Source organism: Mauremys reevesii, linkage group 2 (genome assembly GCF_016161935.1).
Source record: "Mauremys reevesii isolate NIE-2019 linkage group 2, ASM1616193v1, whole genome shotgun sequence".
NCBI lineage: Eukaryota > Metazoa > Chordata > Testudines > Geoemydidae > Mauremys > Mauremys reevesii.
Genome location: NC_052624.1, coordinates 27,356,162 through 27,382,052, shown reverse-complemented (window position 1 = coordinate 27,382,052; position 25,891 = coordinate 27,356,162). Strand labels below are relative to the sequence as shown.

The window sequence follows — 25,891 nt, the reverse complement described above, 5'->3', positions numbered from 1 at the left end:
TTTTATTTTTAAATGATATTTTCTTTTGATTTTTAGCATTAACTTGTTCAGTATGAACAAGTTAAAGCTTCTGTGTGACCCTCTTCCTTATCCAGGTGTTATATTCTGCAACCTTAATGGTATTTTTTTTGAAGGGGGAAAAAAAGGCTGTACTTAATAATGATACTAGCATTCAATAAGTTCACCTATGTTTTGAGTTCGTGTCAATAAGGTGACTGGGGTGCCAGAGAGAAGTATCTTCCACTTCTGTCACTGCTGTCATTTGGTTGTAAACACAGTTATTGCAAGGCTCGGTTGCAGATCAAGGCAGCAATGTGTGGGTTTACCCTGTGGTACATCAGCCCCGTCTTTCCAGTGGAAATAGAAATTTGTATAAATAAAATTTAAACAAAACTTAGAACTTCCCCTCTTCAAGACAGTCACCCTCCCATCTCTCTTCATTTAGTGAAGGCAAGGCAGGGTTTTATTTTTCTTTTGTAAAATTTTGCTGTATACTTAATGATACTTTTGCAGTATCTCTAATACAAGAATGCCTAACCTGGGGGCCACTTGTGGCTCGTGACAGCAACTTTTCTAAGGAGATGTGCATTTGATTACAAATGTAAAATGCATTCTCTGAACTGTCTTCTGCGATTTTTAAACAGAAGGATTTGAATCACCCCATTGCTACAGGGAAGAGGGAGAGACACTGTGATGGGTTGGATCACAGAATCCCCCCCCTTGGGAGCTGCTAACTGATGTGCCAAGACTGTTACTGCCCGTGCTTTTCTGCCTTGTCAGTTTAGGACATCAGTGCCCTACCTAGTTTGAGCCAGACTTGCTAGCCTGCTGCAAACCCAGACTCAGGTCTGAATCACTTCTCCTAACAGCTGTAGGCTTACCTGAAAGCAGTTTACAGAATTGTTCTTGCCTTTAACACTCAGATGCTCAACTCCCAATGGGGTCTAAACCGAAATAAATCCGTTTTACCCTGTATAAAGCTTATGCAGGGTAAACTCATAAATTGCCCTCTATAACACTGATAGAGAGAGAGGCACAGCTGTCTGCCTCCCCCAGGTATTAATACATACTCTGGGTTAATTAATAAGTAAAAAGTGATTTTATTAAATACAGAAAGTAGGATTTCAGTGATTCCAAGTAGTAACAGACGGAACAAAGTAAGTCACCAAGCAAAATAAAATAAAACACGCAAATCTATGTCTAATCAAACTGAATACAAATAATCTCACCCTTAGAGATGCTTCAATAAGGTGGTGTTTTTGGTTTGTTTTTTTTTTCCCCTCAGACTGGACACCTTCTAGGCCTGGGCACAATTCTTTCCCCTGGTACAGCTCTAGTTCCAGCTCAGGTGGTGATTGCTATCCCCTTTGTTTTGTTCCACCCATTTATATATGTTTTGCATAAGGCGAGAATCCTTTGTCCCTCTGGGTCTCCCCCACCCCCCTTTCTCAATGGAAAAGCACTAGGTTAAAGATGGATTTCAGTTCAGGTGACATGATCACGTGTCACTGTAAGACTTCATTACCCTTTGCCAACACACAGGTATACAGGAAGACTTACAGGTAAAACAGAGCCATCTGCAGTCAGTTGTCCTGGTTAATGGGAATCATCAAGATTCCAAACCACCATTAATGGCCCACACTTTGCATAATTACAATAGACCCTCAGAGTTATATTTCATATTTCTAGGTTCAGATACAAGAGCGGTACATTTATACAAATAGGATGACCACACTCAGTAGACTATAAGCTTTGTAATGATACGTTACAAGAGACCTTTTGCATGCAGCATATTCCATTAGCATATTTTCATGAAATCCTATAGAGTGCAATGTCACAGACACTACCTACCACTGCTGCCCCTGCAGCCTCAGGAATAATTTTTGGTCTGAGCTGGGAACACTGCACTTTTCTGCTACAGTTGGTCAACTGCAACCGCCATTGGCTACCTGCTGCGCTGCAGAAGGGAGGGAGGAGAGAGTGTGTTCTTCCATGCTGTGGAAGGAAGCTCCAGAGAAACTGGCTCAGCTGGCTGTGTCTGAGCCTGGGGAAATAGTTAAAGTTTTGATTGTGGCCCCTTGAACTTCTTGAAATATGTTAGGCCCTAGACTGAAAAGTTTAGGTTCTAACGCTAATTGTCCCTGCAAAAGCCTGAAGGCAGCAGCTGCTCCTTTGGGGCTAAGGCAGAAAGATTGTGCTGTAATGCCTGAAAGGAGACAGGGCTTTATTAGGTTCTGCTAAAATCTTAGCTCAACCTCGGAAACAACTGTAAAAAAGCACGTTTTAATGTGTGATGAAACAAATGTCTCCCAACCCTAGCAAAATTGAGTTTTTAACTTCAATAGGCTGTGGTGTGGCTGTGTATGTAATCTAAATGACACTCTGTTGCAACTGTTGTTTGGAATTCTGTGTTACAAATTTGGTTTTCTTTTGGTTGGTATTAACTGCATTTTTTTCTGTTACTGCACAAACCCTTATTTCAGAGGCTAAACTATATTAACAGGTGGCTGAGCTTTCTCTCAATCCTTTCTTTCAGAAGAAATCTATCCAGATAAGTCAAAGTAACCTTGCTAATAATTTAGAATTGATTGCCAGGATAAAGACAGGCAGTCTTAGGTACAACAGAGTTGCAGTGGATAGGAAGAATTAGGCAGCCAACCAAAGCTACTTGAATTGATTCACAAATTGTGCAATGAATACTTTGAAGTGGTCTGTTGAATTAAAAAAAACAACAAAAAACAACCAACAACAACAAACATCCTCTTCCCCCAACCTTACACAATGTTACGAATTGCCTTGAAGATTCTTTTGGGTAGTTAGGACATTAACTTCTGTATATTACTACATAATTGTAGATCTTTAATAGTAAGGGAATTACAATAGGAGATGATTTCAAAGACCTGGAACCTGCTCTCACTATTAATGTTTTTCTCTTACAGTGTTTGTTCCTGTGAAAAGCAAATGGAGATAATTTATCTAGTGTTTTTATGATATTTAATCTAACTTTTCCTTATTCCATAAATAGGGTTCGTCAGTTCCATAACATACAAACACATGGCCTCACCAAAGCAGCATTACCATCAGAAACATATATTCCTGATTCATTGGTTTTCTAGTAAACTGTGTAACCAGTTTGGGTGTAATATGAGCTTTGTTGTTTCTTTACTTGTTGGTGATGGTGGTGAATCTGCCACCCTGACGTGCCCTTCTCCATGAGCATTCCCATTTGTATTAATAAGACAGTTTGTTTAATGGGACTGTTTGTTTAGTAAGGCACTTCTGTCGCTTCATTGTATTAAGAAGTTGGTCATAAGGCATTTTCCTGTATATTTCTCTCCAATAACACTCCTGTGGCCACACTGAATTCCCCCTTTATTATTATTATTTTATTATTGTCACTTATTGATTTCTGGAATGCATTTTTCTCCCCTCAAACCATTACAGAATTAAAAGCTGCATATTTATGAGGATCTCTTCATCCAGTCACTATCGGAATGAGCCGTCGCTCAGGTGGAAGTTAGCAGCCACTATAACAGCACCAGGACCACTATGCAATAGTTGAGGGATGCAGTTGAAGCCTGATTGAACTTTTAAAGATGCAGAATAAAATTACCTCGTTGGAATTTGACCAGAGCACTAGGCCAGATCCTCCTCTTGTGTTAATTTTTCTAGTGCAGTAGCCGTCTCACATCCATCATTGACTTCTGGGTGGGATGGGAAACAGAAGCTTCATTTTGAAGACTGTGTATCTGTTGGGGCAAGTCCATTTAGTGCCACTGTTGCGAAGAGATGGCTTTCTAAACAGTGTATTACTTCCTTACTTCCCACGTTACTTTGCCGACAAAGTCAGTTTCCATTAATCTCCTTTGTGCCACTTCAGGCCTGAGTGTCTTAGGCCACTGCACTTATACAGTATTTGTGTGCCCACTTACGCACCTCATGTTTGCATACCTCTTGAAAGGGATGTTGCCAAAAAGCCACGAATGTCGAATATTTCTTGGACTTCCAGGAGCTCGCAGTGTTTATAGTCGGTGGGTGGGGAGGGGAGTAGAGACTGCAGCCAAACATACGCCTTTCTGTCAGACTGTGGGCTAATTGACACTAAAAAGTCATAGCCAAAACAGCTGTACTGGTTATAGCTATACCAGCAGAGCCTCCTAGTGCAGTCACAGAGTCGACTGAGAGATGTAGTTTTTTTTCCTGCCGGCGTAGTAACACCACCTCCGTGAACGACACTAGCTATGCCAACAGAAGCATTCGTCTGTCAGCCTAGTTGCATGTACATGGGGAGTTTTGCTGGCATGGCTATTTCGGGAGGGGGGGGGAGCGGGAGTGTGTGTGTGTGTGTGTTTTAAACACCCCTGCTTGACATAGCTCTATTGACAAAACTTCATAGTGTAGACCTGGCTCGAGTATTGCTGCTGTGCAATTACATAGTTGTCATGTTTTATCTCAGAGGCAGTTACACTGCGGTGGTGGGCAAAACAATTTAATCCTCTCCATCAATATATATTTAAAATCTGTCCTCATGTGAGTGGGTGCAACTCCAGTGCCGTCCCTACTTCTGTCTAGCACTGAATGACTCCTAATTTGTACAGTCCCTTAGCCATGTGGGATTCTTTGAGATGAGATGTGCTATAAAAATGTACAAGTCCATCTCTACTTCATAAAAAGAGCATGCACTTTTGTGTGAGTTTAGTACTTCGCTGATTTGGTTTTCATGTTCTGCCTGGTTGAGAATAAGATGCAGCGGAGAGTGAAATAATCTGAATTCTTTTAAATATGACCAAAAAACTGCAGCTCTGCAGAGTATACACTTCATTCATTTTTCTTTCTAAATAAGTATACAAAGCTTCATTGATATTCAAAACTGGATGCTGATGCCCGAGGGAGTTAACCACTTAATGTGCAGCCACAGCATTCTGGCACTGGGCTGAATCTGCTTTTCGTATTGGATAATTTATTGATTTAAACAACATAAGAGTCAAATGATGGTGAATTGATATTTACTTGTTTCATTCTGGAATGCTTTGCTGCTTTATTTCTCAAGAAGAATGGTTGAAAAGACCGTGTCAAGATAAAATTGCACATAGAAAAATATCTCGACCTATGTTAATAATGTGTATTTACATTATTAATATTGAAACATAAAAATCTAACTCTTTCCCCCTCATTCTCTTACTTTGGAATTTCACATGTTTTGGGCAAGGAAGTTAGACAGGTTAATTTAATTTCTTTTTGTGGTCTGTTTCCAGTTATTTTCGTTATCTGGCTTTTGTACAAAACCTTGCAAAATACACTTACCACTGAGTAATGGTTTTACCTGATTCAAAACTAAATTTATCTCCCCCCCCCCCTTCTCTCTCTCCCATAACCATTATAGTGTAGGGTGGATGAGTAGGTTTGGTGCATGGGATAGCAGTACCATAGTGCTGTTTGGTTTCACAAGGCTGCAAGTGAATAAATAAAAAAACCAATTCTGGACCCAAATTGAATTGAAGGTACACCTCTACCCTGCCCACCCCGGAGTGCTGCTTTACCGCATTATGTCCAAATTCATGTTATATCGGGTGGCGTTATATTGGGGTAGAGGTGTATTTGTTTTTAATAAAACTTCTTTTGAAAGGGGAAGAAAATGTAGCACTGATCTGGACTTCTAGTAAAAGCAGCAGTGGTCATGTGTCCCTCACTGCTGTTTTCTGTACCTAATGACCTAGTCCAGTGGTTTTAAACTTTTTTTTCATTTGCGGGCTCCTAAACAATGAAGATGGGGACCCCTTTGGTAATCTTAATGTAGTCTGTGACCCCCCAGGGGTCTACAGACCACAGGTTGAAAATGACTGACCTAGTCAAATGTATTTGTGGCTGAAGTCCTGTCATGTAAAGAGACAGATGCATACAAATAGACTGGAGAATCTGGGCTTCCTGGTGGGATTCCAGAGTGTTTATCTCTTGCTTTTTCAGTGTTATCAGGAGGATTAGCTTTAGGAGACAGTACATGTGTTGCGATATTTCTGTTTGAATATGCTGTATACTGTGCATTGTATCTGAGCCAGTATGTGCTGTCACACATTTCTGTTGTTTGGTTTGGCCTTGGCAGTAGAGGGGAAGGGGTGTGCTGCATTGTGGAGTAATGTTTTTCAGTCTCCAGCTTGTCTCCAGGGAGAGGCGTGCCTGTTGTGAGTTTCCTACAATTACTTCCTTTAAATAATTATGAAGTGTTGTGGGCTGCTGATAGCTGTTTATGCCCCTTTAGAGCTGCTCCTTCACAGTGACACAAATCAGATTTGCAGAGTTTAAACTTTTTTTTCCTACATATGTTGAGTTTTCTTCATAAATTAACAGTGGAGTTAATAAGATGCCATAAATGTGGTGGTTATTTGTAATGTGGAGTGGGGATGTCATAGCTTTGATTTGTGCATCCTGAGTAGCACAGCTGCAGCTGTGCAGAGCCAATCTGTTTCAATAGACACTATCAGACTCAGCAAGTACTAATGTCACAACCCAATGGCCCCCTTCCTCAGGGGGTCCCCTGGGGAGGCAGATCAGCATTGTATGTTGCTATCGCTATTGCAGGCATTGCTTTCCTGAAGGGTTAAAGGTGTGAGTGTAAAGTGAAAGGTTCCTGAGAGAGAGAGAGAAGGGAATGGGTTAACTTGATTCTCCAGCTAGGTCCCAAGATAATTCCTTTATCCTCCCATTCCACATCCCGCCTTCTTCCCCTGAGGCAGCGATGTCACGATGAAAGAGAGTAAAAAGGAAAAAATACAAAGAACCTTTTCTTTTGGGTTCTGGAAATCTCATTGAAGGGAAGTGGGGCAGACTGGTGCCTTTAATATAGAGCTCGACTGACAGATCTTTTGCCTGTCTATCTCTTGTACTTATATGGTCCCCAACACTGGGGTAGCTGAATGCTTCACACTCTTTGTAATGTATTTGTCCTCACAATGCCCCTGTGAAGTAGGGAAGTGCTATTACCCCAGTTTTACAGATAAAGATCTGAGGCACAGAGAGGCTTAGGCCTTGTCTACATTACACAGTTGTTGACAAAACAGTGGAGGTGTCCACACTGAAATGATCCTCCCACGGATGTGACTCCAGTGTTATGCCAATATAATAAAGCCACCTCAAGAAGAAACATTGGGCTTGTGTTGGTGCAGTTAGGTGTTGGTGCAGATGCTGCTGTTGGCTGTCATTCTTGTCAATTTCACGACTTGAGCCCAGCTGCCCCCCACTCCTTGCTGAGTGCCGGGACATAAGAAGCCTGGGTGGCTGGACCCTGCTCCTGGCAGGAAACAGTGAGGCAAGAAACCCCAGGCGGCTTCCCTCACAACTCCCTGCTGGAACGGGGAGGTGGGGATGGAGGCAGACCACTGGGGAGCCCTGTGGTGCAGCCAGGCTTCTGGCAGGGAGCTGCCAGCAGAGCAGAGAGCCCAGTCTTTCCGCTCTGCTGGCAGCTCCCTGCCAGGAGCCCAGCTTGGGCACTCAGCTCCCAACCTTGCCCCTCTTATGTTGGTGGAAGCGCTCCTGATGAGGACCACACCACCGACCCAATGAGGGTATTGTGGACATGCACCACCACAGTAATTAATGCGGTGGCTGTAAGTCAACCTAACATAAGTCGACATATCTTTGTAGTGTAGATACAGCCTTAGTGAGTTGCCCAAGGAAGTCTGTGTCTGAGCAGGGAATTGAACCTTGGTCTCCGGTGCTAGATTAATGCCGTAACCCCCTAGACTATCCTTTCTCTCTGCTGCTTGATTCCTGAAGCCACGGATATATGGGCCACAGTTCCTGTCTGAAGGTGCTCAGCGCCTTTAAAATCAGTCTGTATCCATCCTTCAGTGTCTCTAGTCATAGAATAGAAAGAGAGAGGACTAGGACAACAGGAACTGCTGGTCTAATTGATCTTTTCTCTGTTCTCTGCCTATTGGGATGGATGTGCCTTCTTAGCTATTTGCTCTTGCCAAATGAAATCACTTGTTACAAGTGTCCAGCTCATCAACTCCCCATCTAGTTTAAAATCTCATCTGAAAGAATATCAGTTACCTCGTCTCTGTACCTCTTTAATTACACTCATTCTGCTATTTATTTTAACTTTTGTTGTGGTGGTCAACTCTATAAAGCATTTTGGGATAAAAATAATTTTAATGGCAGGTGCTATAAAGAATGAAGTTGTATTTTATTCTTTAGACATAGGCGTTATTCTGATTTAGCCTCTTTGTAAATCAGCATAAATCTAATGAAGTTACATGGGGTTCTACTTAGAATAAGGCCATGTCCGTGCTACAGCCACTAGAGTGACACAGCTGCAGTTCTGAAGCTTAGACAATTCCTACGTTGATGGAAAGGGTTAGTCAGTGTTTGATCCATCTCTGTGAGCGGTGGTAGCTAGGTTGACAGAGGAATCCTTCCATGATCTAGCCGCATCTACCTACCATCGATCTAGCCGCTGATCTAACTATGGCACTCAGGGTGCACAATTTTTTATAGCCCCCCTGAGTGACATAGCTAAGTTGACCTAAGTTTTAGCTGTAGACCAGGCCTAAATCTGAGAGGAAAATCATCCGCATTAAGTGAAGTTTTAATTTTATTTTCTCCCCTTTATATTCAGTTCGGAATGTGTTTGCTTTTTGCCTTTCTTTGCTGAAAAAACTTTCTAGGCCTACTCTTAACACCAGGAGACAGTTCAGAGGATTAAATAACTTATCTCCTACCTTCAGTGGTTCTCTTGGCCTTATTCTCTCTCATTTTCCAATTTTATTGTTGTGGTCTGTTCCCTTTTGGTTTCTTAGTCTGACTTAAGCACCAGCAATAGAGAGAAATCTGCTTTTGGAATAACATTGGCTCTTATCTCTGTAGAGAAGCATGTTTTGCGCTTCAGTATTTAGTTAAAGGATGCTTGAAGAGCAGTGAATGTGATGTTACTACTGTAAGTGTGCTTGACATGAAAAATCAATTGAGAGAGGCAGTTTAAGGAGCAGATTGAATATTCAAATTTGTTTTAATAGTGATATAAGTGATTTTAAAAAAAGTTTGAGAGCGCCTTCTGTGTCATTGAATATATCCAAGGCAGGAGTCTCTTAAGATAGGATAGGACAGAATTAGAGCTTAGCATGGGCTGTCAGTATTTCTGACTACTTGATCAGGACTAAAAGCAAGAAGCTTGGCTTCTGTAGGAAATGGCTGGAGCAATAGATACGGCTATATGAAAAGCAGTAGTGAAGAGGAAGAATTGATTTGAATTAAATTACAGCAATACACAACATCAATATTATCCGAAGTTACAGTGAGTTCCCCCCCCCCCCGCCCTAACAATTTTTTTGGTTGCCTCTGAGTGTGGCCACCAACTCTCACTGGTACCTGCACTGATGCTTTTTCCTAAAATACTTAATTAAATTTAGGGGACAAAATTAAATATGCATTGATTCACTTCCAAATCATTGTTGTTTATATTGGTAGGGTGTTTTGGCAGACTCAATAATAAAAATAATGCTGCCGCCTCCTTCATGCCCCGCAACCCCCGTCCAGGTCTTAATGGGTCCTGGGGCTTGCTGTGAAAAGCTTATATTTGTTAATATCGCAGTCCACTTAGTAGCTACCTGGGAGGCTATGAAAAGTGATAAGTGATATTAACAAACATACAAGTATCACTTTTCACAGATAGCTAGTAAGTCTGCTGTGGAAAGTGATATTTGCATGTTTGTAAATATTTTTCTCAGCAAGCCCCAGGACCCATTAAGCCCTGGATGGGGTGGGTGGGTAGGGAGGCAGCAGGGAGTGGCCAGAGGCAGTGGGGGGATGGATGCAGGGCTGGGGGAGACAGTGGGAGCCCAGGGCAATGGGGGGCGGGGGGTTGGATAGAAGGCAGTGGGGTCCAAGGGCGATTGGTGATAGGTGATGAGCCCCACTGTTGCATGGCCAAAGCTCTAGGGCCTGGTTTCTGTTGCCATGTGGCCAGGGCTCAGTGCCAGAACCCCGAGCCAGCGACAGGAACAGCGTGGGCGAAGCCAGAGATGCTGCCATGCAACCAGAGCGGTGGGTCAGCACCCAGGGCTAGTGCTTGCTGCCGCAAGGCCAGAGCCTGGAGCTGGGTGCCGGAGCCCAGGAGTGCGTGGTTGGAGCTAGGAGTGAGCACTAGCTGCTGTGTGGCCAGAGCCAGGGGCCAGCTCCCGTCACTGCGTGGCTGGAGCCCAGGAACAGAACTGTGGGTCAGAGTCTGCTGTCGTGCAGCGCCAGGGCTAGGGCCGTGTGGCTGGAGCTCAGGGCCAGGGGCCAGCGCCCAGCACCGCACAACCAGAACTGGGGGCTAGAGGCCGACTGAAGCTCTACGGCCAGATCTGGGGTCAGCACCTGCTGCCCCATGGCCAGAGCCAGGGATTGGTGGACAGAGCCCTGTGGCTGGAGCCAGCTGCCGTGTGGCTGGGGGTTGGCGTCTGTGGCCAGCGCCTGCCACTGCACGGCTGGAGCCCGGGACTGGAGCCAGGAGCCAGCACCTGCTGCCATGCAGCTGGAACCAGTGGCCGGAGGCTGAAGCCCCCCAGCTGGAGGCCAGGGCAGCACCTGCTGCCCCACGGTCGGAGCCTGGGGCCGCGCGACCAGGTTCCTGAAGTCCTGCTGTTGGAGCCTGCTGCCCAAGCCCCCTCCCCCAAACCTGGGTCATGAATTCACCTTTCTCCTGCAGCGTTGTGCCTCATCTCTCTTCAGAGGCAGCGCAGGGCGGCGCATCCAGGAGCAACAAAGAGGGATGGGAAGGGGCCGATGCTTTGCCCCCCTCCCCCACATCATCACCCAGGAGACTGTCGTGGCTGTACGAAAAGTCCCAGTGGCCACATGCAGCCCTGGTGGCCGCATTTGAGAAAGAGTTTGGGTTTTTTTAACTCGCTATAACTTGCGATAATATTGATGTTGTGAATTGCTATAATTTAATTCAAATCAATTCTTTCTCTTCACTACTGCTTTTGATATAGCTGTATCTATTGCTCCAGCCATTTCCTACAGAAGCCAAGCTTCTTGCTTTTAGTCCTGATCAAGTAGTCAAGAATACTGACAGCCCATGCTAAGCCCTAACTCTGTCCTATCCTATCTTAAGAGCCTCCTGCCTTGGGTATATTGAATGACACAGAAGGCCTTGTCTAATGCCTTTCATTGCTTCTGTTCCCTAGATAAGGACTAGGTTTGCTGTAGCTTTGTTGTTGAAGTGCTGTGACCTGTTAGTATCTGTTACAAGTAGAGCTAAAACCTTGATCTATCACGTAGTTGTCACTAAAATGCCGTGCCTACCTCCAGCAGAGAGGGAATACAAATAGTCTTTCCCATTTTATATTGTTGCTCTGAAGGCAAAAAGATCCATTGAAATTCACTGAGTAGCCCATTATGACATTGCTAAATGGTTTTCTGTGTCAGGTAGAGAGATACTTACACAATGTTCAGAGGAATTAGGCAACCTTTTCAATCCATTTATCAAAGCATTTGTATTGCACAATTCAAGTCCATTTCTACAATAATAAGAGTTGGCTTAGAGTTTTATTTTAATTAATAAACTACTAGGTAGGACAGACACCTGCTGCTGCAAGACAGTAGTTTGCAGAACCATTTTTTCTTCACTCTGGTATCTATTGGGTTTCTGGGAAACAGGGTGGGCGGAAGCCCGCCCCATGCTAACGGACCCCCCCCTCAGCCTAAGGGGAGGATCCACAGGGCCTCAGAAACCCACTAATTGCGGGGGACAACTAATAAAAGAACAGGGACAGGAGTGCGGTCAAAGGGTCATAAGAAGGGAGCCTGACGGGGACACCGAGCAGAGAACTCCGGACAGCGCCCACTGCTCCTCGAAGGCGTCAAGGGAGCCAGCGGATGCCGCCCAGAGGAACTCCGCCGGGAGACGTGAATGGACTAAGGATCGGAAACAAGCCCCACAGTCGCAGGAGTCTCCGTTGGCCAACCGCCTCTTCCTGGTCGCGTAGATGGCCATTTTAGCCAGGGCGAGGAGGAGGTTGACCAGGAGGTCCCGCGACTTTGTGGGGCCACGGATAGGGAGCGCATGGAGAAGGAGGTGAGGGGAAAAGTGCAGCCAGAAACGCAACAGATATTGGTGAGGAACCCTCTATCTATGACATTCAGAGTGTATCTTAGGCCTGATCTAAGCACACAGTTGTACCAGTGTAAATAAAGGCGTGATTTGAAACTGATTAGTTAAATCAGTGGAACTTTGTAAACATATGTTCTTAAATTGATTTTTAAACTTGTCTTATTTCAGTTTAGCTTGCCTTCTGTAAATTTGCAGGGGCAAATTAAATTGATAGAATTCTATGCACACAGGGGATTTTATCAGTTTAACTACACCAATTTATTAAACTAGTAAAATTGTGTGTGTTTGTAGATAAATCTTTAGATAATTTCTCTGATAGTATCCTTTGCTTTTGGAAGAATATTTGTGTTTTGGATGAAAATGGATATTTCACAGAAACATCCTCACACCAGTAACACAAAAGGAAGAAAAAACTCAGTGGTTTTTGCTCAATCTCCAAAAGTCAGATCTGAATCTAGGTTTACAGCTCCTCAAAGTTTTGGGGGCGGCTGAATCTGGGGCCTTAGTTCAGTTATTTTCTCTCTAGCAATGAAACTGTTAAAATGAGTTTTAAGAATCCAAGAAAATCTCTCATCTATATTGTGTGTTGAATGAGAGTGCATTATTTTGCTGGTTTGGGAGGACACTATCTGATACTGGTCATGTGTGCTGACAGCACTGAATCATTGTTTGTATGTCTGTAAAAGGGAATTATTATGTAAAATCTCAAATGCTTTCAAATGAGTGCTTATGTAGCTTTTGGTAAAGCAAAGGGAAGAATGCATAGTAAAGATTGCGCTGGGTTTGCATAGTAAAGATTGCGCTGGGTTTGTGTATCTTATTTTTTTTTTAATTGAATTTAGCACTTGCAAAAGATTCTAGCTGGACTCTGTGGATGTCGTCTTTTTCATCACCATATCTGGTTCAGCACAGGTAGCAGCAGTGGTAGCTTCACCTACTGGTCCATAAATGGGTGACAACTCTCATCTGCATGGGGATCATCTGTTGGGGAGAGAGGTAAATTCACTTTCAGAAGTTGACCATTTTTCTAACCCGCTGACCAGGATGCCATTTATAATAGGAGTCCTGTGATATGGGTCTAGGGTGACCAAGACAGCAAGTGTGAAATCGGGACGGAGGTGGGGGGTAATAGGATCCTATATAAGAAAAAGACCCAAAAATCGGGACTGTCCCTATAAAATTGGGACATCTGGTCACCCTATATGGGTTGTCTGCTAGGAAGTCGTCTGAGACCGACTGTTCCATGATTGCTTGGTGCCATTTCTGCAGAGGTACATTGTGCGTTTTAATTCCTACTGCTGGTGCCTCTTCATCTTGTCTGAGTGTACAGACATCTTTTAAAAATCGTGGCCTAGCACTGATGCTGCTGTACTAGTTTTGATTTCACCTCGGCTGCTAAGCAGCTATTGCAGGGTTACAGCTTCTGAGCTCTAACGACACAGGTTGAATTTGAATAAGTGAACTGTTCATTTCCACTCACAAATAGGTGGGAAACACTAACATCGACTTTTTTCCCCTTTTAAATGCAAATCTGGAATGTGGATTTTCAGGGGGGAAAAAAAAAGCCAGGGCTAAACTTAATTTTCTTGACATTTTTAAGGCATTGTAGTTGCTACATAAATATCAACTGCATTTGTTTTTGTTTTGGTGCTATATATATGTTCTCTAAATGTATTATGTTGAAGCCAGGGCAGGTAGCCTTTCCATGGCTTTCCTTTCTTTTCCCATGCTCTAATGCAAAACATTCCCCAGAGATTTATTGCAAAATATAAAAATAGAACATGAATTCTTGATTACCCAGCCCTGCACTTGCCTTTCTTAACACAACGTATTCCAATGTCTTGTCAGCTGCTCTGTTTACAGAGAACCATATCATGCTGCAAAGTGCGCTAAAACCACAACTCTCTCTTCAAACTAAGGTTTTTGGAAAATGTCTTTGCAGCAGGCTGGTAGTATTTTGTCTGAAACATACATCAGAAGGTGATGATACTACTGGGAAAAGGGTTAAGTGGATTCAATTGACCCAGGCCCAGTTGACACTAAAAAGTAGGGGATTAGGGGACATTAACTATGTTGCTCCACATCCCTGAGCAACGTAGTTAATGCCCCCAGCCCCCTACGTAAATAGTGCTTAGTCAACAGAAGGATTCTTCCGTCAGCTTAGCTACCATCTCTCAGGGTACACCAATAGAAGAACCCCTCCCGTCAGCTTAGGTAGTGTCTACACCAGAGGTCCCCAATCTGTGGAACATGCCCCCCTAGGGGGGCACCAAGGAACATTGGGGGTGCACGGTTGGGGCCCAGGCCAACCCCTACTGCGGGGTGGGGAGAGACTGCCACCCTGTTCCACTCCTAGCCCTGGCCCCGACTGCTGGCCCTCTGCCTGGGGTCTCGGCTGTGGCCTGTGCCCCGGGCTCTGCTCCCAGCCCTGCATCTGGGGTTCCGCACCCACCCCCAGCTGTGGCCCCGGCCTTGACCCCTTTACCCCTGTCTGCATCCCCTTCTTCCTGAAGCCACAGCCCCGCTCCTAGCCCTGGGGGGCAAGGGGGGCCACGGACAGCGGAAAGGGGGAGCGTGAAGTAAAAAGTTTGGGGACCACTGGTCTACACTGAAGTGCTACAGTGGCACAGCTGAAGCCCTGCAGCTGTGCTACTGTAGTGTTTCAAGTGTAGACAAGCCCTTTGCGTTAAGATGGCTTGTTATCCCACTTGAGTATAAAGGAAGGTGGGAATGGTTCTCTAGAGAAAGGCCCTTGATGTGGCTTATCAGTTGTGGGGCTGGTTTTTTGTAATGTGGATACATGTCAGTTGGGAACTGGACTTACCAAATTCATTTCACATAGGTCATTGAAACGGCACCGGATAGTAACAACCTTTTGGTCACTGCTTACTGTTACAGTTTCAGAATAACTGCACCTGTAGTCTCCCCTCCATGGGCCACTCCCAGAGTACACAGTCACATTTCAGGTTTCCAGCCATCACCCATCTCTAGGCGGGGACGCTTGTCCCATTCTCTTCTGACCTGTGTTTTTAATGCTACACAGCTCCATACCATACACTGGGATATCCCCAGCAATCCATTCTGCCTAACAGCCAGTGCCTGTGTATTGCTTTCTTTCTGAGGGCTGTGAACACCGTATTGCCAGCAGCTACTGGTACCACAAGATCAAGAAAGCTACCATACAAGCAAGCAAAATAATTCTTGGGGTAGAAGCATTACAGAGAAAGGGTAATAAAAACAGTGAACACATTTAAGGAGGCACTAAACATCCCGGGAGTCACCCATCAGTATGATGGGTCTCTAGTCGGCCAAAGTCTTTCCAATTGTTCTGCAAGGGTTGGGGCCCTCCTTGGAAAGAAGGTCCTGTCCACTTCAAACCCTGTCTCAGTTGAAACTGTCTTTTTATACCAAAAAGCCTTTTAGTGTAAATCTCTGGAAAACTCTGTTTGAACCACTATATGCATACCACCCCGCCTCTGTAGAGTTCTGTAGTCTCAGTGACTCACCATAATCACTTCCCACCTTCCCCTTACCCCTCTATTTTTTAGTTCTTGGAGGAGCTGTGGTAACCCTCTCCCATGGTATAGAACACAGTCATACATAATCCATTTATAAATTTAGTACAGTGGTCCCCACGGATACTGCATGACGTTGCAGTGTCTGCCATATGAACACTTTGGATTTTTAAATATCAAACTTTAATGTTTATCTTTAATGTTGAGTTAATTATCCAGAATGTCCATTCTAAGAGTTTTGCCGTCATATCTTTATTATACTAACCAAACACCAGAGCCCTTGAAACCTTTGTCATTTCTCATTAGTAGCTGAAAAGATGATACTGAGAGTATACAAGCCTGTCTTTGTATTTTTGCGGCTAATCTAATAAAAAGTAGTGTTTTGTGTGTTTTTAAAAACCTTTCTTGTGATCTGTTTTTGTGAAGAAGGCCCACTATGGTACAACCTTGAACAGAACCAAAAATTTGAACTCCGGAGTTCACTGTGAACTTGAGTATTGAAGTGACTATTTCTTAATAATCCTGCAGTATCTAAAAACATTGAGGTTAGTTGAGTCTTGTAAAAGGTCACTTGAGAAAGTATTGTAGAAAAAGAAGCCTTATGGGAGCAGGACTGAAGGTAATATTTGTGATTAACACATCCCTGGGTCAGAATCCTTTTTTGGAATTTAGTTCTTTACTTGAATAAGTGTTGGTTGTTTTTTTTTTTTTTACTGATTTACGGTTATACATAGTTCAGTATTTGTTTCCATTTAGCTTCTTTTTGCCTTCTTACCAGAATTCTGAGGATGGAGTATTGTTGCTCTCCCCTGATCTGGCATGTATTCTTCCCCATAAAGATTCTTGGTTAATAGGGCTGTCAGTTAATCACAGTTAACTCATGCAAATAACTCAAAATTAATTACAATTAAAATAATCTTGATTAATTGCGGTTTTAATCACACTGTTAAACAATAGAATACCAATTGAAATGTATTAAATATTCGGGATGGTTTTCTACATTTTATATATATATATAATATTTCTGTGTTGTAATTGAAATTAAAGGGTATATTTTGTTTACAAATATTTGCACTGTAAGAAATATTTTTTCAGTTCACCTCAGATGAGTCATTCATTCATTCATGCCCGTCACCCCAACCGGGGTATGGGCCGCCAACCACAGATCTCCATAGTCTTCTATCCTGGGCCATTCGCTCTAGCTGGTTCCAGGTATAGCCCATTTTTTTGCTATCAACCTGAAGGTCAGGTATTTCTTTCCGCTTGCCTTGGGGGTTCCACTGCAGTGCCTGTCTGGTGATGTTGGTTGGCTGCTTGCGTAGTGTATGTCCTATCCAGCCCCACCTTCTCCTTCTAATTTCTTCCTCTGCTGGGAGTTGATGGGTCCTCTCCAAGAGGTGGATGTTACTGATGGTGTCTGGCCAGTGGATCTGGAGAATCCTTCTGAGGCAGCTATTAATGAAGGTCTGGATCTTCCTGGTGGTTGTTTTGGTTGTCCTCCAGGTTTCAGCTCCATACAGTAAGACTGATTTCACGTTGGACCTCAGATGAGTATTGTAGTGTAATCTCTTTATTGTGAAAGTGCTGTTTACAAATGTAGATTTTTTTTGTTACATAACTGCACTCAGAAACAAAACAATCTAAAATTTTATAGCCTACAAGTCCACTCAGTCCTACTTCTTGTTCAGTCAATTGCTCAGGCAAACAAGTTTGTTTAGAGTTGCAGGATGCTGCCTTCTTCTTATTTACAATGTCACCAGAAAGTGAGAACAGGCATTTGCATGTCACTTTTGTAGCTGGCATTGCAAGGCATTTACGTGCCAGATATGCTAAATATTCGTATGCCCCTTCATGCTTTGGCCACCATTCCAGAGGACATGCTTCCATGCTGATGACGCTTTTTTAAAAAACATTAATTAAATTTGTGACTGAGCTCCTTGGGAGAGAATTGTATGTACCCTGCTCTGTTCTACCCGCATTCTCCCATGTATTTCATGTTACAACAATCTTGGATGATGACCCAGCACATGTTGTTCATTTTAAGAACAAGTTCACTGCAGATTTGACAAAACACAAAGAAGGTACCGATGTGAGATTTCTAAAGATAGCTACAGCACTTGACCCAAGGTTTAAGAATCTGAAGTGCCTTCCAAAATCTGAGAGGGACGATGTGTGGAGCATGCTTTCGGAAGTCTTAAAAGAGCAACACTCTGATGCATAAATTACAGAACCTGAAGCACCAAAAAAGAAAAATCAACCTTCTGCTCATGGCATCTGACTCAGATAATGAAAATGAAAATGCATCAGTCCTCACTGCTTTGGATTGTTATCAAGCAGAACCCGTTGTCAGCATGTCCCCTGGAGTGGTGGTTGAAGATGAATAGACATAAGACTCTTCAGCGCATCTCGCATGTAAATACCTTGCAATGCTGGTTGCAACGCCTGTTCTCACTTTCAGATGACATAAACAAGAAGTGGGCAGCATTTTCTCCTGCAAATGTAAACAAACTTGTTTGAGCGATTGGCTGAAAAATAAGTAGACTGAGTGGACTTGTAGGCTCTAAAATTTTACATTGTTTTATTTTTTTAATCCAGTTTTTTGTACATAATTCTACATTTGTAAGTTCAACTTTCATGATAAATAGATTTCACTATGATACTTGTGTTAGGTTAATTGAAAAATATATAATTTTTTTTAACAGGGCAAATACTTGTAATAAAAAATAAATATAAAGTGAACACTGTACACTTCGTATTCTGTGTTGTAATTTAAATCAATATACACCTCTACCCCGATATAACGCGACCTGATATAACACGAATTTGGATATAACCTGGTAAAGCAGTGTTCTGGGAGGGCGGGGCTGTGCACTCCGGTGGATCAAAGCAAGTTCAATATAATGCGGTTTCACCTATAATGCGTTAACATTTTTTTGGCTCCCGAGGACAGCGTTATATCGAGGTAGAGGTGTAATTAAAAATGTAGAAATTGTTCAAAAATATTTAAATGGTATTCTATTATTTATTTACCTCGATTTCAGTAAGGCATTTGATATGGTTCCACATGGAAATTATTAGCTAAATTGGAAAAGATGGGGATCAATATGAAAATTGAAAGGTGGATAAGGAACTGCTTAAAGGGGAGACTAAAATGGGTCATACTGAAAGGTGAGTTGTCAGGCTGGAGGGAGGTTACTAGTGGAGTTCCTCAGGGATTGGTTTTGGGACCAATCTTATTTAATCTTTTTTTTTTTTACTGACCTTGGCACAAAAAGTGGGAATGTGCTAATAAAGTTTGCGGATGACACAAGCTGGGCGATATTGCCAATACAAAGAAGGACTGGGATATCATACAGGAAGATCTGGATGACCTTGTAAATTGGAGTAATAGTAGTAGGATGAAATTTAATAGTGAAAAGTGCAAGGTCATGCATTTAGGGATTAATAACAAGAATTGTTATAATCTGGGGATGCATCAGTTGGAAGTAACGGAGGAGGAGAAGGACCTCAGAGTATTGGTTGATCACAGGATGACTATGAGCCGCCAATGTGATGTGGCCGTGAAAAAAAGCTAATGTGGTCTTGGGATGCATTAGGCGAGGTATTTCCAGTAGAGATAAGGAGGTGTTAGTACCATTATACAAGGCACTGGTGAGACCTCATCTAGAATACTGTGTGCAGTTCTGGTCTCCCATGTTTATGAAGGATGAATTCAAACTGGAACAGTTTGGAGACTCAAAGAGTTCAGCTTGTTTAGCCTAACCAAAAGAAGGCTGAGGGGAGATACGATTGCTCTCTATAAATATATCAGAGGAATAAATACCAGGGAGAGAGGAATTATTTAAGCTTAGTACCAATGTGGACACAGAACAAATGGATATAAACTGGCCATCAGGAAGTTTAGACTTGAAATTAGAAGAAGGTTTCTAACCACCAGAGGAGTGAAGTTCTGGAACAGCCTTCCAAGGGGAGTAGTGGGGGCAAAAGACATATCTGGCTTCAAGACTAAGCTTGATAAGTTTATGGAGGGGATGACATAATGGGATAGCCTAATTTTGGCAATTGATTGATCTTTGATTATTAGTGGTAAATATGGCCAATGACCTGTGATGGGATGTTAGATGGGGTGGGATCTGATCTTTCCTGGGTGTCTGGCTGGTGAGTCCTGCCCACATGCTCAGGGTTTAGCTGATCGCCATATTTGAGGTCGGGAAGGAATTTTCCTCCAGGGCAGATTGGCAGAGACCCTGGGTTTTTTTGCCTTCCTCTGTAGCGTGGGGCACGGGCCACTTGCTGTAAGATTCTCTGCACCATGAAGTCCTTAAACTGTGATTTGAGGATTTCAGTGGCTCAGACACAGGTTAGGGGTTTGTTACAGGAGTGGGTGGGTGAGATTCTGTGGCCTGCATTGTACAGGAGGTCAGACTAGATGATCATAATGGTCCCTTCTGACCTTTAATCTATGATTATTTAACAGTGCGATTAATCGCACAATTAATTGCTTGACAGCCCTACTTGTTAAGAATTTGATTTTGGCAGGAGGCGATATTCATTTCTCCCTTTCCTTCCATAGGCCATTTTAAACTGGTTTTTATACCTTTCTCCCTCTGTTTTCAAGCAGTTTCCAAGTCATTATAGCATTTGCATTTGTGTCTATTTTGAAAGGTACTGCCCAACTACATTTTCTTATATTGGTGAGCAAAGAACAAATACATTATCTCTACATGTCTCTCCCTCTTAGTCATCAGTACAGGACGGAAGGAATTTTGAGCTGTAGGCATTCTAGCATTGCAAAGCTGTTTTTCTAGCATAATTTGTTTCAGTGAACTATATCAGTGTTTTAAAATTACCAGGACATTTATAGAGAATGCAGTTACTAGGTAATATGCAAAATAATCTGCTATAATCTCTCTGTTTTCTGTTTCTCTTCCACAACCATACTGTTAGAGTACATGTCATGTAGGCAGCGAGATGGGTGGGATTCAGAGTTGCAATGGGATAGTTTAAGACCATCCATATGAGTTGAATAAATACTAAATTACTTCTCAAGAAAAGATTGCTTCTAGTCTAGATGCCTTTCTGATGTACTGATCCATTTAAATCATCTGGCATAATAAGGTAGTACTGAAAAGTTCTGTCATATAAAATCTAATTCTGTGCATGTTTTAAGGTAGTAAACAAGATAATGTTTCATTATAAAGGCCTTGACGCTAAAACTATTAGAGTTGAGGACTGAATGATAGCTGCCCTAAAGTTAGCTCTGAATTCTTTTAAGTACAATCCTGTGTACTTCTTTCTGAAAACAATTGGTTGTTAAGTGAATTAATTTTAGATTGTACTCCTGACGAATGCACAGTCTGAGCCTGCAGTCAGCATGTGATTCTGTCTTGTTTGTACCAGCAATATGTGTGCAAAGCAGAGAAGAAATCATTAGCATAACATTGGACTAGTAGTTTTCCCCCCAATGCCTGCATTTCTGCAGTAATTTAATTTTTCCCTTTCTGTTCAATGTACTTGTGTGTTGAGAAAATACCTTTATCAGAAAAAGATGCTACAGAGTGAACACATTAGAAATGTAGGTAGATAATTTTTGTGAAACATAAGACTAAAGAACCATTTGGCAATATTTATTCAACAGTAACATGTTAAACACACCAAAAAAAACCCCAACAACCCACCCTAATTTCGTTCAGTGGTTAGATTTGCTTTTTCAATGCAGATTAGGAAGTACAAAAGTCTGTTTCCACATAAATGAGAAAAGATGGGGATGGGGAGGGATTTAAAAATGGTGCTTCAGTATTCAAAGCCCATCTTTATTATGGATTAGGAGGATGCCTCCATGGGGGTGCAGATTATACCACATCCACCTACTCAGAGGATCTTAATCCTTCTTCTGAAATGTCTGGTGCTGGGTGCTCTTGGAGACAGAATACTGGGCTAGATGGCCCATGTGTCTGATCCTATGTCCCTAAGCACTGGCTCAGGTTATCAGTGAAGATCACCATTGCTAGAATATCTGCAGAGCATTCTCAGTGAGAGGAATTCAGCTGTGGTGTATTTCTGGTTTGAAATAGGTCCAGGATTGTTAAATGCTGAAGGAATGCTGCAGAGCAGTCATTTTGTGAGGCTGGAATAATGGCTGGGAAAATCTTGCCTCTGTGAGGTTGTTTTTTTGGGGTGGGGTGGGCTAGAGCTTTTGTGGTAGTTTGCTGCTGCCCTTGTTTGGGTTGTGTTGTTAAGTACTGTCTGAGTAGGAAATGGGCATTTTTTATGTCATAAATCAAAAGAAGTAATTATTCAGCGCTACTGCTGCCCAGAAGGCTCCAGTGGACGTATTTGTTGCTGCTCCCGTCACCTAGAAGGGCTAGGAAGCCCTTTTTGGTTACTTTTTTCCCCATACGGACCTTCAGAACCATAAACTTGTGTTACATAGTAGCCAATGAAAAGAGATTATTGGTGGTTATGGTAGGAACTGAGTGGTAAAGTGGAACTGAGATTAGGATCAAGGAAACCTCTCTGAGAGAAAACATGTTGCCATTAGAGTGGGTGAATAACTTTTTTTTCCCCCTGGTTTGGCTAGCACACTGAAAAACCAGGCATATGATTTGGTTCAGTTCCAAAAATGGCTGTGGGAGACCCAGGTTTGAATCCCTACTCTGGAGTAGGGAATTGAACTCAGATCCTTCCCCGACAGGTGAGTACTCCAACCACCAGGCTAGACTGTTGGCATATTCTGGGCTGAGTTGCTCTCAATCTCTCCTGTTGAAGCTATTTCAGTTTGTATAAATACTTACATATTTATTGGGTCAAAGAGAGGAAGAGACTGAGAGCAATTCTCTGGCCTGATGATGAAGGCACTCACCTGGGAGGTGGTAGATGTGGATTCATAACCCTCCTCTGAATCTCCTCCCTGCCCCCACTACCCACCCCCCAGCCGAAACTATTCAGGTCAAATTCACAAATAGTTCTGGATCAGAGGATACTGCTTTTTTGCTGAGTAAACAGTTTATCTGAAAAACTTTACCCAGGTTTATTTGCCATGCTGTTTGAGGATCACAGGGGCAGGTTTTCGATACCTGTACAGGTAGTCCCACTAACGTGAGTGAGGCGTTTCTCCGGTATCAGAATTGGGCACACAGTGATAGTTTTATTAAGAGACTGGAGAAAGTCAAACAACTTGCTTTCAGAGCAAGAGCTTGAACTGCCTTGTGGTTGATTACGCATGGTTTTGAGAGCAGGAAGTTATGCTGCAATTGGGGCAGCTACAAATGGTCGGAGCAGCCCCAGGCGTTTTATTGGATTGGTGACAGGTGACAGACAATGATAAACCTGTCAGCCTAGGCCTCAAAGGATTGCTTTGACTCTCAGCATAAGGGTGGGGTGAGTGTATAATATATATATGTGCATGTTACATAAAGTTCATCTCTATTTTTGCTTTCTAGTAGTTGTTGTGTAAGTAAAATATTTCTGTCTGCCCGTCTCTATTACACGTTGCTGCAGGAGGTAGGTTTGGAGTGTTGTAGGCAACTGGACCCCTTCTGTTGCTCTTTCCTGGAGAGTAGGGAGAGCCCTGCAGAGAAGGAAATGGCTGGCCGTGTATGTGTGAGGGGTTAAAGGCTTCTGTTCTATAGCGTGTTCTCCCTACCTGATGAAGTACCCTTAGTGAAAAGACCAGTCACTCTGGGAAGATCAGAGATAATAGGATCTGCCTGGAGAGATCAGAGGCTGAGAAGGAGGGAAAGATCAGCCAGACCTGCTGGGAAGAAGATTGGAGACATACTGTCTAGGCAGAATTTAGCATTAGGCAAGGCAGTGAGTGGCGACTGAGAAATGACTGGGGAGATCTGAGAAGCTGGAGACAAAAATTCAAGAGGCCAGGATTTGTTTGGGAAGGTCAGAGAACAGCTCCCACTCACAGCCCTCAGTGTCATGACTACTATAATTTTCCAAATTGTATTAGCCATCCTTCCGTCCCTCTACAAAACCCCAAAAGTAATTTGACAAGTGGTAGTTTAAACACTACATTTGAATGGTAGCTGCAGTCCTTTTCCCTCACAATAATCAATTTTTTTTCTTTTTAGTCTCCATGTTAAAACGTTATGCACAAGGTGGAAGCTAATAGTGCCTTTTACCAACGGTATAGAGGTAAAGGTTGCTTTCAATTACTGTATAAAATACATTTTTATACCATTTCTTTTGTTTTCTCCTTTTACTCGCAACTTTGTTTCTGTTTTTCACCCTTGCCTTCCATACAGACCCTTGTTTCTGAATCCACCCCTCTAATTTGCCAGTCAACTACCCTCTCCTTTATATTTCTTTAACACATTCTCCATTCATGAGGTTATAAATTGCCATCTTCCATTTTTTGGTAACAATATTTTTTTAAAAAAATTAAAAAAACATAACGGACCCCTTACCAGCTAACACAGCCACATGTTCTTACTCTTCATGACCCCCGTCCTCCTTCCACCCAACGTTTTTTACCATCTAAGTGAGCATGGCTCCCTGTAAAATAGAAATATTTTTTGTGTTTTCAGGACCATTCCTGACATTCTGATCAGGTCTACAAAAATCAATGTGGTGGTCCAGTTTTTGTAAGCCCTTGAAGCCTCTAGCCCTCAGAAGACCTCCAGCTAGATGAACTGGTGATATTGACAGCAGGCTGAGCAAGCATGTGTGTGTCTCAAGGAGCACCCTCACCTTTCCTGTCACATGTTGCAACCCAACTCAGCCCTTCTCCCAGCACTAACCTTTGAGCCAGTGCTGTCCTTTATGTATTGTCAGACTGATGACTGTCAGTGTTGGGAGTAGTGAGGCTACAGACCAGGGGCGGCTCTAGGATTTGTGCCGCCCCAAGCAGGGCGGCACGCCACAGGGGTGGGGGGGTCGCTCTGGCGGTCGCTGGTCCCGCGGCTCCGGTGGACCTCCCGCAGAGGTGCCTGCGGGAGGTCCACCGGAGCCACGGGACCAGCGGACCCTCCGCAGGCATGCCTGCAGAAGGTCTACCGGAGCCGCCTGCTGCCCTCCCACTGCACGCCGCCCCAAGCATGCGCTTGGCACGCTGGGGTCTGGAGCCGGCCCTGCTACAGACAGCTCAGCTGCTCTACTACAGAATGCAGACTCTTCTGTCGGCATAATAAACCACCTCCACAAGCCCCAGAAGCAGTGTTTGCGGGAGAAGCTCTCCTGCTGATATTGTGCTGTGCACACAAGTGCTTATGTGGGTGTGATTTATGTCACTTGGGAGGTGATTTATTCACACTCTCGAGCGTCATAAGTTACACCAACATAGCCTAAGGCCTCGTCTACACTACAGTTTTGTCAACAAAAGGCAGGTTTCATTGACAAAACAGTGGAGGTGTACGTACTGCAATATTCCTCCTGCCAATTTAACACTCCTACTATGCTGACAAAATAAAACCACCTCGACAAACAGCATAAAGTTTTTTGCAACCAAGTTAGAGTGATGTAGTGTCAATGTAGACACTGCACTTGCTTATGTCACCCTAAGTGGCTTCCACAAGGTGTCCCACAATGCTCATCAGGACTGCTCTGGTTAGCAATTTCTCCTCCGCTGCCCTTCACCCAGGTATACAGGCATGTGCCTCTCCTCCTTTAATTTTTGAAATTCCCCTTCTTGTTTGCTTGGCATGGAGAATTTACATGACATCTTCCTAGCTGACTGCAGTTAGGGAATCCCATTTCCGCAGAGCTATCCACTGTTTCATGCACACGGCCCAGAGTCGGTCCTTCACAGCAGGAGGCGATGAATGGTCCCGCACATGTGCTTCACTGCAGCCCCCACAGTAGCCTTTCCAACTCCAAACTGATTAGTGACTGACTGGTAGCAGTCTGGAGTTGCTAGCTTCCGCACAGCAATCACCGCTCACTTTTCCACTGTTAGGGCAGCTCTCATTTTGGTTTCCTTGCGCCGCAGGGCGGGGGTGAGCTCTACACGCAGTTCCAGGAAGGTGGCTTTGCACATCCCATACCTACATAACAATACGATCCCACCACTCAGTGCTTTGTTTCCCGAGCCCAATAGTGATGGTCCACCGAGTGCAGCTGCTCCATGAATGCCAACATCAATCTTGAATTATTTCTTTCCATGCCACACAGCAGGGCAAGCACTGTGGATTCCTGTTCAGATTCACAGCTCATGAAATACTGTAGCATTAGCTGCATTGTGCTCATAATGCTCATCACAAGACAGGAGAGCTGTGATGAGAGATCCATGCTTTCAGGCAGAGATGGTGGGCGCATAGTTTACATGTGCAGTTGGAAA

The 25,891-nt window shown here is 43.4% G+C and overlaps 1 protein-coding gene across 2 annotated transcripts in view; it reads left to right on the top strand.

Annotated features, from left to right (window-relative positions):
- The window catches only part of CCNY (cyclin Y), a 210,248-nt gene that overhangs the window by 55,565 nt on the left and 128,792 nt on the right, over positions 1 to 25,891 (top strand). Inside the window, exon 1 of one of the 2 annotated variants that reach the window (XM_039527903.1) lies at positions 23,739 to 23,751. The exons of the other annotated variant lie outside the window; for it this stretch is intronic. The gene's annotated coding sequence lies outside the window, so the exon portion shown is untranslated. Of the gene's footprint in view, positions 1 to 23,738; positions 23,752 to 25,891 lie in introns of those variants that run through there. 2 annotated transcript variants of the gene reach the window in all.